This window comes from Crinia signifera, chromosome 5 (genome assembly GCF_055691185.1).
Source record: "Crinia signifera chromosome 5, ASM5569118v1, whole genome shotgun sequence".
Classification (NCBI taxonomy): Eukaryota; Metazoa; Chordata; class Amphibia; order Anura; family Myobatrachidae; genus Crinia; species Crinia signifera.
The window spans coordinates 231,504,889-231,522,133 of NC_139221.1; the positions used below are offsets into that span (position 1 = coordinate 231,504,889).

The 17,245-nt window shown below is 41.9% G+C and overlaps 1 protein-coding gene across 7 annotated transcripts in view; it reads left to right on the forward strand.

Annotated features, from left to right (window-relative positions):
- The window catches only part of RBMS3 (RNA binding motif single stranded interacting protein 3), a 545,406-nt gene that overhangs the window by 74,576 nt on the left and 453,585 nt on the right, over window positions 1-17,245 (forward strand). The window lies entirely within an intron of this gene.

A 17,245-nucleotide genomic window follows, 5' to 3' on the forward strand; every position in this document is an offset into this window, starting at 1 on the left:
CAGATGTACACAGAACAGAACTGTTGAGCCAGCAATTACCAGTTTAATGAGGTTGGGTGTTAGAGGCAGTTTAGGTAGTTGGCCTGTTACAGCACAGATATTTGGAAGCATATCGGAGGGATGCACTGACAAATTCTACAACAAGCTAGTTCTTGAGTTATTGTTATATTTAACATTTATTATTCATTATTTTAAACAAATATACTTATTGTTAGTAGTAAAAACCCTCTAGATTTATATTGATACTGCAGTTCTAGGTCTACTAGGATGTATGTGTTGTATGTGGCAGATTTGTGAGGGGCGAGGATCAAGGCACGTGACCCTCCCCTACCCCTGTCATGTAATAGACAGCTTCCCCCTGTCATTTGTTTTGGATTTGTCATTTGTACTGTATGTGGTATTATTGGTATTATAAAAACAGAAAAAAAAACCATGTCAACCTTTTGACTGTCAACCTAGACCATGTGAACCTAATGCTTGTGTCGACATAATGACCTGTCGACCTAAAGCCATGTCGACCTATCCCCATGTCGACCTAATGGTTGTTGACCAACTTGCTGTAGCAGGGCTGCCATCAGGAATTTTGGGGCCCGGGACTCATTTCCAGTCCAGGCCCCAACTCATTTCCAGTCCTCACTTAACTTACCGTAACCCGGCTCCTGCTCCCCCATCTCCTCTTCTGCCAAGCTGCAGCCCAGAGGTCTCGGAGCGCACGCTTCTTCAAATCAGGATGCCGGCGGCCAATTAAAATGCAGCACCGGCTGGTGGGCCAATCGCTCTGATTGGCTGCCAGTACATGAGCTCCGATTGGCTCAAAAGCCGGTGCAGCATTTTAATATGGCCGCTGGTGTCCTAGTTGATTAAGCCAGTGCTCCTGGACCTGCTTTTTCAGCGCACTGAGATCAGTGCAGCGGAGGCAGTCAGAGGGGTTGCAAAATGAGCTGCCCGGGCCCTTCCAGAGGCCGGGGTCCGGGACAGCTGTACCCACAGCACCCCCCTATTGGTGGCCCTGTGCTGTAGACCAAATGATCCCAACCCTCCAGCATACTGACATAGGAAATGATGACAATGGACAGAGCTAATGTGACACTCTGCTAAACTTTCAGCAAATAGATACATGTTAGTGTTTTCACGCTGCTTTGCAGATCCTGGCTTTCACTACATACCTTACAACTGTTTCCAAGTGAGCGCCCAAATGGGGGGGCATACGCAAATAAAGGGTGCAGCTTATGCAAATTAGGCCAACCCACCGGTTTCTGCCACTGCGCCGAATAGACGCTATTTTGTTCAGATTGGGGGGGGACTCCCAACTGCCCCCCCCTCGCAGCGGGACACTGCTGGCCGCAGGAGGGATGGGGGAACGCCCCCAAAAAACGGGACGTTCCACTGTTTAGCGGGACAGTTGAGAGGGATACCTCTACACAGCATTTTATTCCAACAATATCTGTCAATATTAACATTACCAGACCTTTCAACTGTTGCAGTGACATAGAATGGACATCCTGGGCATGCTGAAGGTGCATGTCCAAAAAGTGGGTAAATGCAGTACGTACCTGCTCCTCCTTATAGTGGATACAAATCCATTTTTCCAACAGCAACCATTCCATTCACCGCTGACATTTCACAGCAGTAGGGAATAGAGGTGACATCGTTAATGTATATTGTGCTAGGAAGATAGAACAAGAAAAGATAACCATGAGTTGACTAACGAGTTATAAGGAGGGACTGATAGGCTTCTATGAGAATGGTAAAAGAGAGTGTGATATGTAGAGATAGTACCAGAGTAGAGGAGCAGCATGTTTTAAATCTTGTGGGAGTGAGGGGAAATGATCAGAGTTGAGGTGATAAAGTGGCCAGAAAAGGAGAAGAGAGGGCAGGAGGGGGAAAGAAAATAAATTAGGTTGGAGAGCAAGTTAAATTGTCTGGGTATGGGGAGTGACGCAGAAGGTGAGATTCAGTACTATGCACATGCCGGGAATATTGGGGACAGAGTAAAGGATGATGCAGTGGAATTATCAAGGGTTTTAACAAGGTACAGGTGGGAGACATTCTTCACAGGAAGAGGAGCAGCAGAACACGAGGACATGCACTGAAACTAGAGGGAGGAAGATTCAGGGGAAATTTGAGGAAGAGTTACTTCACAGAAAGAGTAGTAGATAAGTGGAATAGCCTTCCATCAGAGGTGGTAGAGGCAAATACAGTAGTACAATTTAAACATGCTTGGGATAGGCATATTGATATCCTTACAAAAAAAATAAGGATCAAATATTGTTTGAGGCAGACTAGATGGGCCAAGTGGTTCTTATTTGCCGTCAAATTCTATGTTTCTATGAGGTGGGAGGGGGTCAGGAGGTTCTAGATGGGGCACAAAGCACCTTCAAGCCATCAGGTATGGGAGTGCTTCATTGAGGTAATTTCCACTAAAACAGGTACTACTAAATCAATAAGGTCATAGGGGAAATGTGGATATTTTTTTTAAAGTTTGTAATTACAAACGTTTGGTTCCATTTTACTCTTATGATCAATGTCATGTATGGTCAACTGATTTCTTAACGGTACATGCGGGGTGGCTGTTCTGTGATAGCATGGCAATGTCTAGAGACTGTGTTCTATCATACACTAGCCAACCGCTCTGGCTTCGTATTGGAGTAATCTTTGTAAAGCCATTCTTTGTGTGTTATTTGACGATTCAGATTCTCTTTCATTATTATGAAATAAACTATTTATTTTAGATCTATATACACTTTCCGTCTTGGCATACAATATTTCAATTTTAGTTAAAGAGCTCCTCAAACAGACACCTGTTGATGCAACAGATGCATTTACTATGGGTGAGCAAGGTGCATACTCTCACAACGACCAGCCGTGCATGCACCTCTGATCATATTCTAAAGGCTTGGCCTTCATTTTGACTTCCATCCCTAGACAGCCATTTTTTTATGACGGAATCATTCCACATTAAATCAACAGATTTTAAAAAATATTCTACTTAAAATATTTCATTTTACTTAAAACTGGTATAATAAATGCTGCTATGGGTGTAAAGAAAATTGTCAGCAAGTGGAAGCTTTTCTTGTGATGTTGTCGCTGCCTGCTCCAGTGAATTCTGTGAGTAGGAAAACATCTTTACAAAGATTTTTGTTGTGATGCTGCAGGTATGAAAGCATGGAATTTCTGGGTCCCAGGAGTTGTTACTGTGTTTTTGAAGCAATCATCCAAATATATTGCTGTCTCAATATGTTCTTTTGTTTAGAAAGTGCAATACATTCCTATAATGTTTTCCTTCTGCCCAAAAAGTTGTGTTGTAAGAATCTGATTATCATAAAGATGTGCTCTCTTACATCTTTGCTGCAGTCAGGTCAAACACGCGCTCTTGGCATGCTATGTTGTGGGAGAACCTTCAAGAGTAATGCAATTACAATGCAACTAAGATGCACAAGTGCTGGTCATTTTTATATATGACAATTGCACATCTGTGTGTGATTGAGCGTCTGTATCTGTACAATAAGCACTGCAATATAGCACCAGGAGCTCTTTTCCAATAGAGGTTCCATTCTGCTCTGTATACAGATTTAGTAACACATGATATACAGGTAGTAGTGTTTGTTGTATATCACATTAATCAGCACAGTCCACCCGTATATCCTAATCACATTGCATTGTAATAAAGACACATTTTTTTTACAAAAATGACACCCTGCCATGAGCAGTTGATGAAAATTGTCTCTGCAATTACCAAAGACATCTTTATTACAGCATAAGTTGGCAAGTTTTTCTTGTTCTTATATTGTGCGGCTGATACAAATGGGAATAGTAGAAAATCTTTTATTGGTTGTTTATCAAAATTTGGGGCAGATATAATATGCCGGGTAAAGTGATAAAGTGGAAGGTTATAAGGCACCAGCCAATCAGCTGTGTAGAAAAATGATAGTTAGGAGTTGATTGGCTGGTGCTTTATCACCTTCCACTTTGTCACCACTTTAACATCTGCCCCTTTGGGCCGTATTTAATGCTCTTTTGCAAGCTGAGACGGCGAGCAGTGCTGATTGCTCACCGTTACAGCTCACAGGTTAGTATTCAACTGACCCCCCTGCACATGCCGTTTCTACCTCGCTGGGTTTTTACAGCAAGGTGGAAATGGCATGTGTGGCCGCCAAAGCATCTAAATGCAGCGGGCTCCCTGCATTAACCATGAACCTCACCATTTGGGGGAATCCTCACCAGCAAGGATTCCCCCGGAACATTGAATAGGGTTGAAACAGCGAGGGTGGCTTGATTTCGTCAATCCTTGACGTTTAACCCCCTCGCCAGCCACATCGAATACGGCCTTTTGTCTTCAAGAAGTCTATGAGTATCCAGACGTTGCAAATTGCAATCACGTTGAGATGCAGAGAAAAGGCAGCGTACATTCCCTGAGTCTGATATGTATGTAAGTTATAGTCAGGCTCTGAACAGTTGGTCTGGGGAAATAATACCAAACATAACAGCACCGATGCAGCATTAATACTGTGTATGAGGAATTAAATGGGAAATTCTGTAAATTATAGTTTACATTATGTTTATTACACAATTACTGTTTTTGTTATGTTTAAATAAATATTTTACATTAAATACATGTGACTTTTCTCATATTGTGGTAGTATTTAATGACTAACTGTGATTATATATTATTTTATTAATAAATGTACCATAATTTGTGTTTTTATCTTCATGTATTGTTAAACATAATATATTAAATTGCTTGGCACAACCTAACATTTATTTTTTGTTTATTGCTCAGTAATTATACTAATACTGTAGAAGGAAACACGTTCTTTACCTGTAAAACACACTTTTGTTACGCGAGTGACAATATGCCTTGTACGCGATTTTCTACAAAGGTAGCATATAAAAGACAGCAATATCTCCTATTCTGCCTTGAGAACAAGACATGTAGTGAGATCAATTCCTGGCAAATGCCTTCCTTATGGTGGCTTTTTGTTCTGTGACCTGAATTCACTGCAAGCTGCACATAGAGATCAAGTGTTTTCTTCTTTTCTCCAATGACTGAAGGTGATAACAATGCACAGACGCTCCTGGTTGTAGCAGAATAGGACGTGTGTCTGTGGTGTGACTGCGTCCTGGTATCCCAGCCTTGTGTAACTGAGAAGGCAGTGATTGTAATCATCACACACACAAAGTGCTCGCTGCCAGCGTTACTCCACAATGCAGGAGAAGAGGATAGATGAGGACAAATGAGCTGGCTTAGGGGGAAATGATTACATTTTTATTTGTACTTTTTATTCTTCAAGATGACAGTCAAGGCTATTTTAACAGCTTTGATTTTATGTTTTAATACCCTTGATCATGAAAAGGGGGAAAATAGTCTACAAGCTAATTGTTTGAAGACAATATGATGTCATCTCTCGCTTCATTGTTTAGTGTTATGTTCTGAATTGTTTTATTCTTTTGATCTTTTCCCTTTAGTTTGATTAAGTTTTCATTACTCTGAGTTCCACTGTGTTGTGTACCACTTTGAATCACAGCAGATCCCTATGTACAGTAGCTCGGAATCAGGTTTAAGGAGGTGGAAATGTGATATGCAACATCATAACTCCACCCACCACTGGCAAATGCAGCTATTTTGGGCATCTTGTAGGCAGGGATACAATAAGACACAGTGGGGCAGATGTATTAAGCCTGGTGAAGAGATAAACTGGAGATAAATTGGAAGGAGATAACGCACCATCCAATCAGATCCCAACTGTCATATTTCAAACACAGCTGATTGGCTGGTGCGTTAACTCTTCCAAGTTATCTCCACTTTATCTCCAGTTTATCTCTTCTCCAGGCTTAATACATCTGCCCCTCTGGCCCTTCACTGTGCTCAGATCTAGTAGGGTGGGATAGTCTCCTAGTAGTCCTTAACAAAATTTGTAAGTCTCCGGGACAGTAGGCAGATATGAAAAAAAGGCTAGCAAGCTATGGCCCAGCCACATTACAAGGTATGGTAATAGGCGCTTTAATAGGATTATGTGAGCCAGAGCTGTCGGATTTAATCCTCAACTAATCCCCTACTGTATTTTTCTATGTATTGTATTGCAGCTGAGAACAATAGATAATAATAAGTCATGGTGAGCTATGGCTCACCATGGCATATATTCAATGCCGTGGGCGAGCGGTGACTGCGAGCAGGACTTTTTGCTCGCAGTCACCGCTCACCCTGTCAGTATTCAACTGACCCCCCTCATTCGCAAATTCCCCCTCGCTCCGTTTTTTGAGCGAGGGGGAATTTGCGAATGTGCCTCCAAAAGCTGCGAGAGTCGAGGCTAATTACAGCGAGTTTGCTGCACTAGCCGCAGCTCTCGCAGTTTAGGGGAATCCTCGCAGTTCTGTGACGGCGAGGATTCCCCCGGAACGTTGCATAGTGCGAGCGGCCGGCGCGGGGGTTAAACTGCGAGGATCACTGGTTTTCTGTGATCCTCGCAGTTTAACCCCCTCGCCGGCCGCTCGCACCGGCATTGAATACCTGCCCATGACTCTCCAGAGAAGGCTAGTTGAAGAAGGCTCCATCTGTACTGTATGTTACCGACGCAGCAATGACATTATACAGTAGGATCAATTATTTTGGGACCAATCTAACAGAACAGTTTATACATTACAATATTTAGAATTTTGGAAGCAACATCCTATCCTCAATTGATTTTGAGGAGCCATGGATCAATATTTATTACCAATTTTTTTAGACAGGTCTGATTTGATTATACGTTTGTTTTTTTCCTGCACCTATTTGTATATTTTAGTCTATAAAGTTTGCTTTGGGTACATTTGATGCAGGAGATAATGGAAATGCTGCATGCCACAGCAGTATATTTGCCCAGATTGATTGGTATTCACAACACCAAAGGTAATAATCTAAATCCTGGTTCATTGTTTCTGTTTACACTTTGGTTTGTGGCTGACAAGAATATATTCTTTTATAATTTTTCCAAAATTTGAAAATGAACCTTGAACATTGGCCACAGGCTATACAATTTAAATGATGGTAATTTGCATGGTAAGGAATCAAAAGGAATTACTCAAACATGAATGAAATTAGCTATTTTGATCAGTAAATGGAAAACCAAATCACAGATTGCATTGTGACACTGAAGTGTTATGCTCTGCTGGACCACTGTCCTCACTTAACAGGGTCTGGAAGGTACAGTATTTGGATCTTTTCCTCTGTCCCTCTGGCCAGCCATCTTGGATCTCCCTGCATCTCTGCTCAACCAGTCTGCATGCTGGATTCCTCATCAAATAAGCATCACCGATCCGGAATATTATTACTATGATTGGGCAACCTATTAAGCCCTTCATGGTCTCTGCAGCATGGCATGATCTTTGTCTCTCCCTCTCTGGATTGCTGCTGAAGGTTCCTAGTGATTTGGCTGCTCTGTAAGCTTGTATCTTCCCTGAGCTGTGAATTGTAGATTACAAAAATCCATAGAAAGATGAGTCCATGTTTGTTGGGAATGGGCACAGGAATTGCACCCAATGTAAGCTTTCAATAATTCATATATATTTGTGAAGCACAGTCCACCCAATTGATCTATTAAGACCATTACTGGTCTTTTTACTGCAGTATGTTCTACCAGTTTTGAATCATGGGTCTCAGACAACAGTGCTTGTTCGAGATTAGTAGAAAAATATGGTATTGAATTTCAAATCAATCAAATCATTTTATTGTCACTACAACATTAAAATAAATGCATAAGTGAAATTCCGAAAACACTGGGCAAAGAGGGTTTAAATGTCTGACACCGTAATCTAGCCACAGTGCCAGGCCTCTTACCATCCCCAGAATGCCTGCAGTAGCAGCACTGCTTACATATATATTGCCACCAGTAGCAGCATTGCTTACACACATAATGCCTACAGTAGCAGCGCCACTTACACACATAATGCCCCCATAGTAGTGCCACTTCTATGCATAATCTTCGCACACACCCACTCTTTGACTGTCCCTCCATTTACCTAAGGATGCCTGGCTGATCCTGTGACATACATCAAACCTGCTCCCGTGTAGCTCTGCCCCCTTTGTGCCATCTGTCCTGTTAGCCTTACCCCTTTTCAGGACCCGCTGTCTGTTGCTGACAAATAAAAGATAGAAGGGGGCTTCTAGCTACCAACGCTGCTGCCTGTCCTAGCCTGTGTAGGCTCAGTGGTAACCTTCACAAACAACTGAGTACACATCAGCAAGGTGCAAAGCAGGGAGGGCACCTCTCCAGCCTGGCACCTCCCTGCTGTGCATCCTTCGCTGAGCAGGTAGCGACAGCCCTGTGCTAAACAGACTGCAGTGGATAAAGTTACAGCTAAATCTCACTGTAATACAGAACTTTCTTTGCTAGTTTAATGCATTTTACACTTTATCCTTGATTGCTGATGTCCTTTATTACTTTTGCCTACTTTTTTAATCTTCAGAAATTTACACTGAGCCAAAATGTTAATCAATTTCTTGATCTCTTAATAAAACTCCATTTAATTTTGTAATAAAAATAAAATATTTTCATATTGCTATGCCATGTTCTGCATACAGAATCACATTTTACATTTAAAGTGGGCAATTACAGTATCAGAGAATGTAATGCTACAGGGCAGACCACTTTCCTGTTTAAGAAAATGGACAATCTAGTGTGAGGGTTCGCATTTAAAGTAACCTATGTATTTTAAGAAGTAATAGGTCCTCCCATGGCAGATTCTAAGGACCTGTGAAGAAATCACAATGAATTCTCTACATCAGCTGCACACCCCAAGCAGGCATCGGCCCGCCTACATTCCCATGGGAATACTTGGCATTCCCCTGCCCCAGGCTGCTCTCTGTCCCCCTTCTTCTGCCCATTCGAATGCCTGGCGAGTGAAATACTTGATAAAGGCGTTTGCAAATTGGGTCTGCAAATATGTATTTTTGCCCATACATTGTCCCCCGGGGTTAATACACTCTTACTGAATTAGGCCCACAGATTAGCATGGGGCATCTCCTTACTCTAGTAGGCTCTGAGTGCAATGAATTCTCTACCGATATATAAGAAGGTTATGGATCATACAGTTGCCAGTGTCTAGGTCAGGGGTGGGCAATAAGAGGCACTCCAGCTGTTGATGAACTACACATCCCAGCATGCCTTGCATCAGTTTTAACATGGTCAAATTGCAAAACTGATGCGAAGCATGCATGGATATGTGGTTCATCAACAGCTGGAGTACCGCTTATTGCCCATCCCGGGTCTAGGTTGACAGTCAAAAGTTTGTATTGCACAGGGTCATCGCTGGAAAAAAGGTCAACACACAAAAGGTTTGGCACAGAAAAAGGTCCACACACGAAAAAGGTTGAGGAGTTTTTCATGATTTTTGTGTCAATGCCAACAGTTGTGCATGTGGACCCCAAATTAGTGTACCCCATACTCGGTTTGCTCCAAGTGCTTCCATGCTACCATCCGCAGTCATAGTCCACGTGAATGGTAAAGTATGAAAACGTAAAAAAACCCTGAAAAACTCTTCGACCTTTGGTTGTGTCAGTGTTTTGCCTATGTTGACCTTGTGCATGTTGACTATATAGCATCAACCTAATGACCGTCGACTTGTCATCCCTATCCCATATAGGAATGTACTGTTTGTGATGTTCCTTTGTCATGCCGATCTACAGTGCATTCACAGTGAGCTAAATCCCTGTTATATAAAAGCAGATTTCCAAAACATTCCGTTTCTTCCAGGATCAATATTCCTGTTAGGATGCTGTACTGTGCCCTTCACATAAGTGACACACAGAAATAAAGTTACATGAAGAATAACAATGCCTCAGAGAGTATCAGATATTCCAGGCAATCATAACTAATTACTTTTCAAAATTAGCTGAGTGGAATGAGAAATACCACATCTTCCCCAAAGCTTTAACCTTAAGAATGAGCAAGCCAGTGTGTAGTGTATGCAATAAGAACGGAATAGACACAGCCCTAATTGTATAACTCCATGGAAACCAATTATGAGTGGGGAGGACATTTGTTAGAAGATATCATACTCTCTAATGTTTTACATACAGTATTACTTTTGGGGAAGTTTTTTAAAAGGCAGCAATAACAATGATTTTCTGTTTTAAGTTTATTTCACCTGTAAAAAAAGTATTAATAAAGATTTTTTTCATTCATTTTATTCTCTTATTACCATCCTAATGCTTGCGCAAGCACTGGCAAATTATGTTTGCTCCCATCGTGCACCAGATTTTTATTGCATCCATCTAACTAGATGGTTGGTTGGAGGAAAGTTGGTCTAGTGTATGGCCAGCATAAGTATAAGACAGAAGTTATCACTGCAAAAAACCAGCAAATATTATGCTTACTCCCAGTGATAATAGGGCAATTATGGGCTGTTATCCCTTAATACTATATAGGATCATATATTTGATGATGTCACTTGCTTTTCACATTTTAATTAATCGAACCCTAAGGGCCAGATGTACTAAGCTTGAAAAGTGATAAAAAACAGCCAATCAGCTGGTAACTGCCACGTCACAGGCAGTTTTTGAAAAATAACATATAGGAGCTGATTGGTTGGTGGTTTATCACTCTACATTTTATCACTTTCCAGGCTTAGTACTGTACATCTCCCCTTATACATGAGCTACAACTAAACTAAACTAATGAATAACAATGCACAACCCACTACCCCAGGCTCTTAATTTACTGTAGTCGGTGCACTTTCCTTGCCACCTGGGAAACATATCCACCAAAGTGCTTTGATTTAAAATAATTCTGGAAGTAATAGCTCTAATTCTTCTACTGTCTCATTGAAACTTTCTAGCAAAGTGTGAACGCCTACAATCACTGTAGTGCTAAAATAGTTGCTGATAGATGCACAGAAGAACAGTGCTGACTTACTTATTAATAGAAAGTACATATACACAGATGTACCAATCAGATTTTATATATTTGTTATACATGGATATATTTCCCCATTGTAAGTATATATGTAATGTGCAATGCAGCATTTTATATTTCTATGCATGTGTATATTATATGTATATTGTGCCTCTTAAAAACAGTTATATTGCACCTTATTTCCATATACATAAACTGCTACATGATATTTTTACCCCTTCTTTTTTACGATTGAGCACAAATACCGATATATTTTTCATTCTTGTATTTGTGCAGCAATCTGGCATAGATCTAGTATAACACTGAACTGATTTCTGTATAGTATTGTAGAAGCTTTATTTCATAAGGTAACTGAAAAGCTCACTGCAAATATGTCCGTCATTGCTCTTAGCAGCTATCACTGTTCAGATCAGCAGGTTTAATAGCTACATACGTTTGTTTATTATCCTGAGCAGTGGTGCATGCAAGGGGGGGTTCTGAATACCCAGGTGATAGAGCAGGGACGGGGAGAGTGGAAGTCGCAATGCAGAGAGGGGCGAGTGAGGCCTAGTAAGGGGCAGAAACAGTAATGACATATTGTGCACCAGCCAGCATCATGAGGTTCTTTCAGAGAGAGAAAGAGCAGAGAGCTACTGTAATGTGTAAAGTGTCTGAACAAGTGTGTTTGAGGTAATGTAACTCAGGGGTTATCCAGTCTCTAGTCTATTCCCAAGGAAAAAGAGAAGTACTGAGAGGAGGGCATAATACTAAGTGCATTATGCACTAATGGCCGGTCATAAAAACCAGACACTTTATCACATCACCGAGCTTAATAAATCTGCCCCACAATGGCTAAAGTTGCGAGGTATGGTGTTAAGCCCCATACACACTAGGTGACACTGGCAAGTGCATTTTCCGTACTAACAGCAAGGGGATACCAAATAGCAACATGACCAGGGGTTTCATGCTTATTGCCAAGGGATCCATGCTTGTTGTTAGGGGTTTCATGCTCATTGCGGATACGTACTTATACTGTAGCTAGGGGTTTCTTATTCATTGCTAGTGGTTTTTGCATGTTATCGGTGGGTTACATCTGTCTTCTCCAAGGCGGCAGACATTTTTGGAGGGACATTTTCAGCATATATTTTATATGGACGGCCAGACCCAGTGGCAGGCTGGGCCAGGGTGCCAGATGCCCCCCAGGCTGGTCTATTTTTAGTTACTTGGGCCAGCACTGGCACCTGCAGACAGTGCTACATTGCGCCCATGCAATAACCCCCTGTGCATGCCTTTTTCCTATAATCTCCATTTTTCTCTTTTGATTTAGTTTTAAAATGTGTTCCCCGGCCAGCACAATTCTTTATAGACTCTAGAGCTGGATTTAGGCAATGCCCCTGACTTCCCGGCTCCGCCTCTCACAGGGGCTGGGTACATACTGTTTTTTCTCCGCCCCCTGAACAGGGCCTCACTGCATTGCACCATTGAGTACCACCGGGCACAAGCACACTGGTACGACCTATCCCAGCAACAGCCAGAGCTGAGGGGCAGCTCAGGAGACTGCTGTGTAATAGCATGGTGCAGCAACAAGTCTGCTGGACCAGGAAGGAACACCAACAACAACCCTAGGTCAGTGCTTCCTTCAAACTGCCTGCCCTCTTTCATGCCCAGTTCCCCCTATCATTACTTACTCTTATCCCAGTGTCTAGTGTCTCCCATCCTGCCAGCCTAGTTTTTACCTCCTTCCGTCCCCAACAGGCCAACTGCACCAATATCACTGCTTCCGCACCTCAAAACCCTCCCCGCCTCCACACACTCCCAGCTCAGTATTCCCCTTCTCCAGCCTAGTCTCTTCCCTCCCAATCTCCCATCCAGTCCAGTGTCTCCAACCTTGTGTCTCAATCCTTTCCTCACCAACCAGCCCACTGCCCAATCTGAATCCCAACTTGCTAGAAATCCCTAGAGAGTCCAGTATGTCCCCCTCATTCAGCCTTGTGTACCCCTTAATTCTGCCAAGTGACCCCCCCCTCCAATCAACATTTTACTGATCCCCTTCCACCCAGCCCAATCACAGTGTCACACCTTATCGTGTATTGCTGTGTCATTCTATCACTAGGGCAATTCAGTTTTTTTTTTTACATAGCGCTAATTCATGGGTGCTTAACAGGCTTGGTGCACCTAAAAACACCAGCTAAACATGTCTAAAGTCCTGAATAGGGCACAAATTGCCATTTGGTCCCCCAAGCCACAGTTTTTTTGCACATTTCCTATCAATGTCACCTCCATGGCGTCTCCTCCAATGTCTGTAACCCTCTGCCTGGTATCATCCACTCACTTTCCCTTTACCCTTTGCCTCTCCTATCATCCTCTCTGTCACCTACTGCTGGTAACCCTCTCACTGGTCACCTACAGCCTCTTCCTGGTATCAGCCACTGCCTTTCCCCTTTCCCCTCTTCCTGTCACATACTGCCTGTCACTCTCTCACCAACTTTCTCTGACGTCAACCACAGTCACACTTTGCCTCTCTCTGTCACCCACTGCCTTTCCCAGACATTACTTTTGCCTCTTCGAGATGCCACTCTCTGCCTCTCCCCATCATGATGGACTCTTCCTTTCACCCTCTGCATCTCCATCACCCACTTTTAGTCATCCTCTTGTCCACTGCTTTTCCCTATTGCCCTCTTCTTTCATCCCTAAACTCTACATATCACCCATTGCCTCTATTTCTCCCACTCTTCTCCACCTGTCACTCTCTGTCTCACCCTCTCCCTGTCCCTTACTGCCTCTCTGTATCAGCCTCTGATACTTCCCTTACTGTCACTCACTGCCTCTCCCGGTCACCCTCTACCTCTCTCCCTGTCACACACTGCCTCTCCCTGTGACCCACACCCTGTCATCCACTGCTTCTTGAATTCACCCTCTCTTGGTGCTGCCTTTATGAGGCCACTTTCCTAAAATATTATCTGGACCTCTTTTAGTTCTCAATCTGCCCCTGTATTGGGGTCTACAGCAGAATACAGTAATTAATGGAGGAAGGCTGAGTAATATGGTAAAGAACAGATCAGCATTGATCCAATAGACTGGACAATTGGGGAGGTAAGTACTGTACAAGCTGAATAGGTGTGTTACATGGAGAAGGAATAGAATAGTTCAGGTGAAGGTCAAGCAGATAAGAAGTAAGTGCAGGACCTCTGTGATCCCTGGGAAAGTCTGTTTTTTACACAGTGCACATCCTGTTGACCTGGTTAAACTGGACAACATGATTTATTTTATGTATTGTTTCCAGTTAACACCTCTGGGGATGGTGTTACCAAAACAGCGATTGCCACCTTGATGGTTGAAAAATAGGAGCTCTCAATGGGTTTACTCTAATGATGGGCTCTTACCCATGGGCCAGTAAATTGCACATGCCAACTAGGCTACAATTTAGCAACAAGCCCCTGGCCAGACCCATTGGAATCTGCAGAGACCATGTGCCCCCACAGCACTGGCTCCCCCCAAGCCACAATTTGGGCTGTAGTGCCATTGTTACACCACTGCACATAGGTCATGCCTATAGTCGCATAACAATTCCACATAAAACCCATTTGTAAGCACAATGCATCCGTATGCGATTCTGGAAAGTGCAGAATACGCAGTATAAGAAATCAACATACAGTAATTGAATGCACATGAAGCAATAAATATGACACTTGAAGCAATGACACTTCAAATGTTGGCATTGATTATAAGGATTAATTTACTACAGAAATGAGAGTTCAACGAACAATACTTTAGAAGTGTTGCACAAATGTGTAAATGAAGCCAGCAGGATGATTGGGCAAGAGCATTGACTGCTGGAGTCTGGAGCATGACCAAGAAATACACTAAACATGCACAATCACATTAACCCTCTTCTATTGTCTATCATGAAGAGTAGAACACAACAACACATATTCTCCAATATGTTTTATGGAGTAAGCTACATGATTCCTCTACTTGTCATTTATTTAATGTCTGCACGTTTGCTAAGATGGATTCAGAAAAGGTCTACACAAGGAAACCGAATTAAACAGTTTTGTCTGTTTTAAATAGCAGATCACATTCGTTGACAAAAATGCAGAGCTTGTTATTTATATAACAGCCCAGACTACGAATGTACTTGTTAATTGTACAGACATGGATAACTGCCATTCTGTGTTACAATTCCTTTATATTTTGCTTTCAGCTTCTCATTTAAGATAGCTAATTACACAGCACAAACATATGCGGATTTCTTCTCTTCTCTCAGCTAGATGAGGGCATTTAAGGAGACGTAACTTTTGCTTCGAAGACTAATTGGTGAGAAAAAAAAGGAGACAGACTGCATGGGTGGTCCTGGGAACAGAGATTAATAGAGCAATGGCAGTCAGTTCTTCTAAGTCATATATGATATACAGTACTGTCAAGGACAACTTGTCAAGTTGGAAAATATTGACAGTGAATGTAAAAGTCTTACATAACTCATTATATGAACAGTGTGCACATGCTGGAGACTGAATTATAGTAACATGGTTTTATTTAGATGTAACCACTATTAGACCTGTGTGTAACATTCTGTAAAACATGACTCATTTCAAATATTTAGATGAGGTAAGGCCACATAAAAACAATGCACTTTTGTTTGAAAAAGGACACATGCGCTACAGTATATACGGAAAAAAAAAATCAAGACACAAAGTTTGCGCCTTGTATTTTATTTCCAAATTTTTTTGAATGTTTGAAATGTGGGTGACATTTTAAGAAATTATAATCTTAGGGCTGCACTGCGCCACGAGTCTTACTTTCTACATTCGATCAAGATGTGGTATATATAATTATTACATTGTTTAAATACTTCAAATCTTGAGGAGAGACACAGTGGAGAGAGATAAAGTACCAACCAATAAACCTGTTGTCTTTCAAATACAGAATGTAAAATGTTGGTTAAAAGCTGATTGGTACTTTATCTCTCTTGATCTTGCCTCTCTCCCTGTTGCCCAGATGCAAGTTGATGTTTGATGCTTTTAAAAAAAGTGAGCGTATGCATACCCTGTGTGATAACGACTGGTGGGTCAGGGTAAGACTCTGAGATTTTGCTATCTGCAGTATGCAGAATCGGTGTTCCCCAGTGTGTTCCATCTCATAGTCCAGCAGCAGTGGCAGAGGCACCATTGCTTGCTGCAGTGCAGGTTGAGAGATACCAGACAGGTGAAGTGCACTCTTGGATCCTCCTGTGAACCACACAGGTTCTGCTGTACTTGCTGGTGTCACTTCAGGGCTCGGAGCACAGAGGCAGGAGTGTAAATTCCATTGCATCTCGAATTTACACCCCTGGTCTAGAGCATATGTTTTTATAAACAAATTGACCAGGCATGTCCAACGTTGGCCCTCCAGATGTTTTGAAACTACACATCCCAGCATGCTTTGACACAGTTTTGCTATTAGAATATGCTAAAACTATTGCAAAGCATGCTGGGATGTGTAGTTTCACAACATCTGGAGGGCCAACGTTGGACATGCCTGCTTTAGACCATTAAATACGAACATACTCAACTATGTTTTATTAAAAAAGTAGAAAGCATAGATCTAAGACACAGACAACCATCACTATATATATATATATATATATATATATATATATATATATATATATATATATATATATATATATATATTAAGATAAACCATGTGCCATGGGGAAAACATCTGCATGGATCAGGTGAGAGGTGATTGGTTATTCCTTACATTGCCTGGGAATGTGGCTGCAAAAATTAGTTTCAGTCAGTATATCACTGATTTTATCAACTGCTTTTCCAAACAAGTTGTCATAGATACAGTATATTCTATTTACACAATGATACATAGGTAAATTAATGGCGAGAGGGTTGGGTGCAGCAGGCCCCCTCCTCTGAGCAGTACTTCCCGGTCCCTCCACCACTATTTATCCATCTTCCCACTGATATTCCTAACGATGGCACATGCACACAATAGAGAGGTATTTCCACATAAATAAGTAGCATGCTAAGTGTTCCACCACTTTGCTAAGGGAAAATCTTTTATAATGCTCTCCTATCACATAGACATAGAGGCCTAAAGCTTTGTAAACCTGAGTGAATTTCTGTTTGCAAAGTAACATAAGGCTGTGCAAAGGGTGATGGATTTAGACACAGGTTTACCAGTTCATGTCATTGTATGTTTTAATAGCTACTGTACAGGTGTGTTCTTCTCATACATGACTTGTGCAAACAACTCCTCTAACTAATCTAGGTCTCGTTAGACTTCACTAGGGCCAGGTCTCAGTGCATTTTTTTGTGACTAAAGGTGCCCATACAGGTTACAATTATTGTATACAATATCGCATCTCATCGCATCTCGGTTTT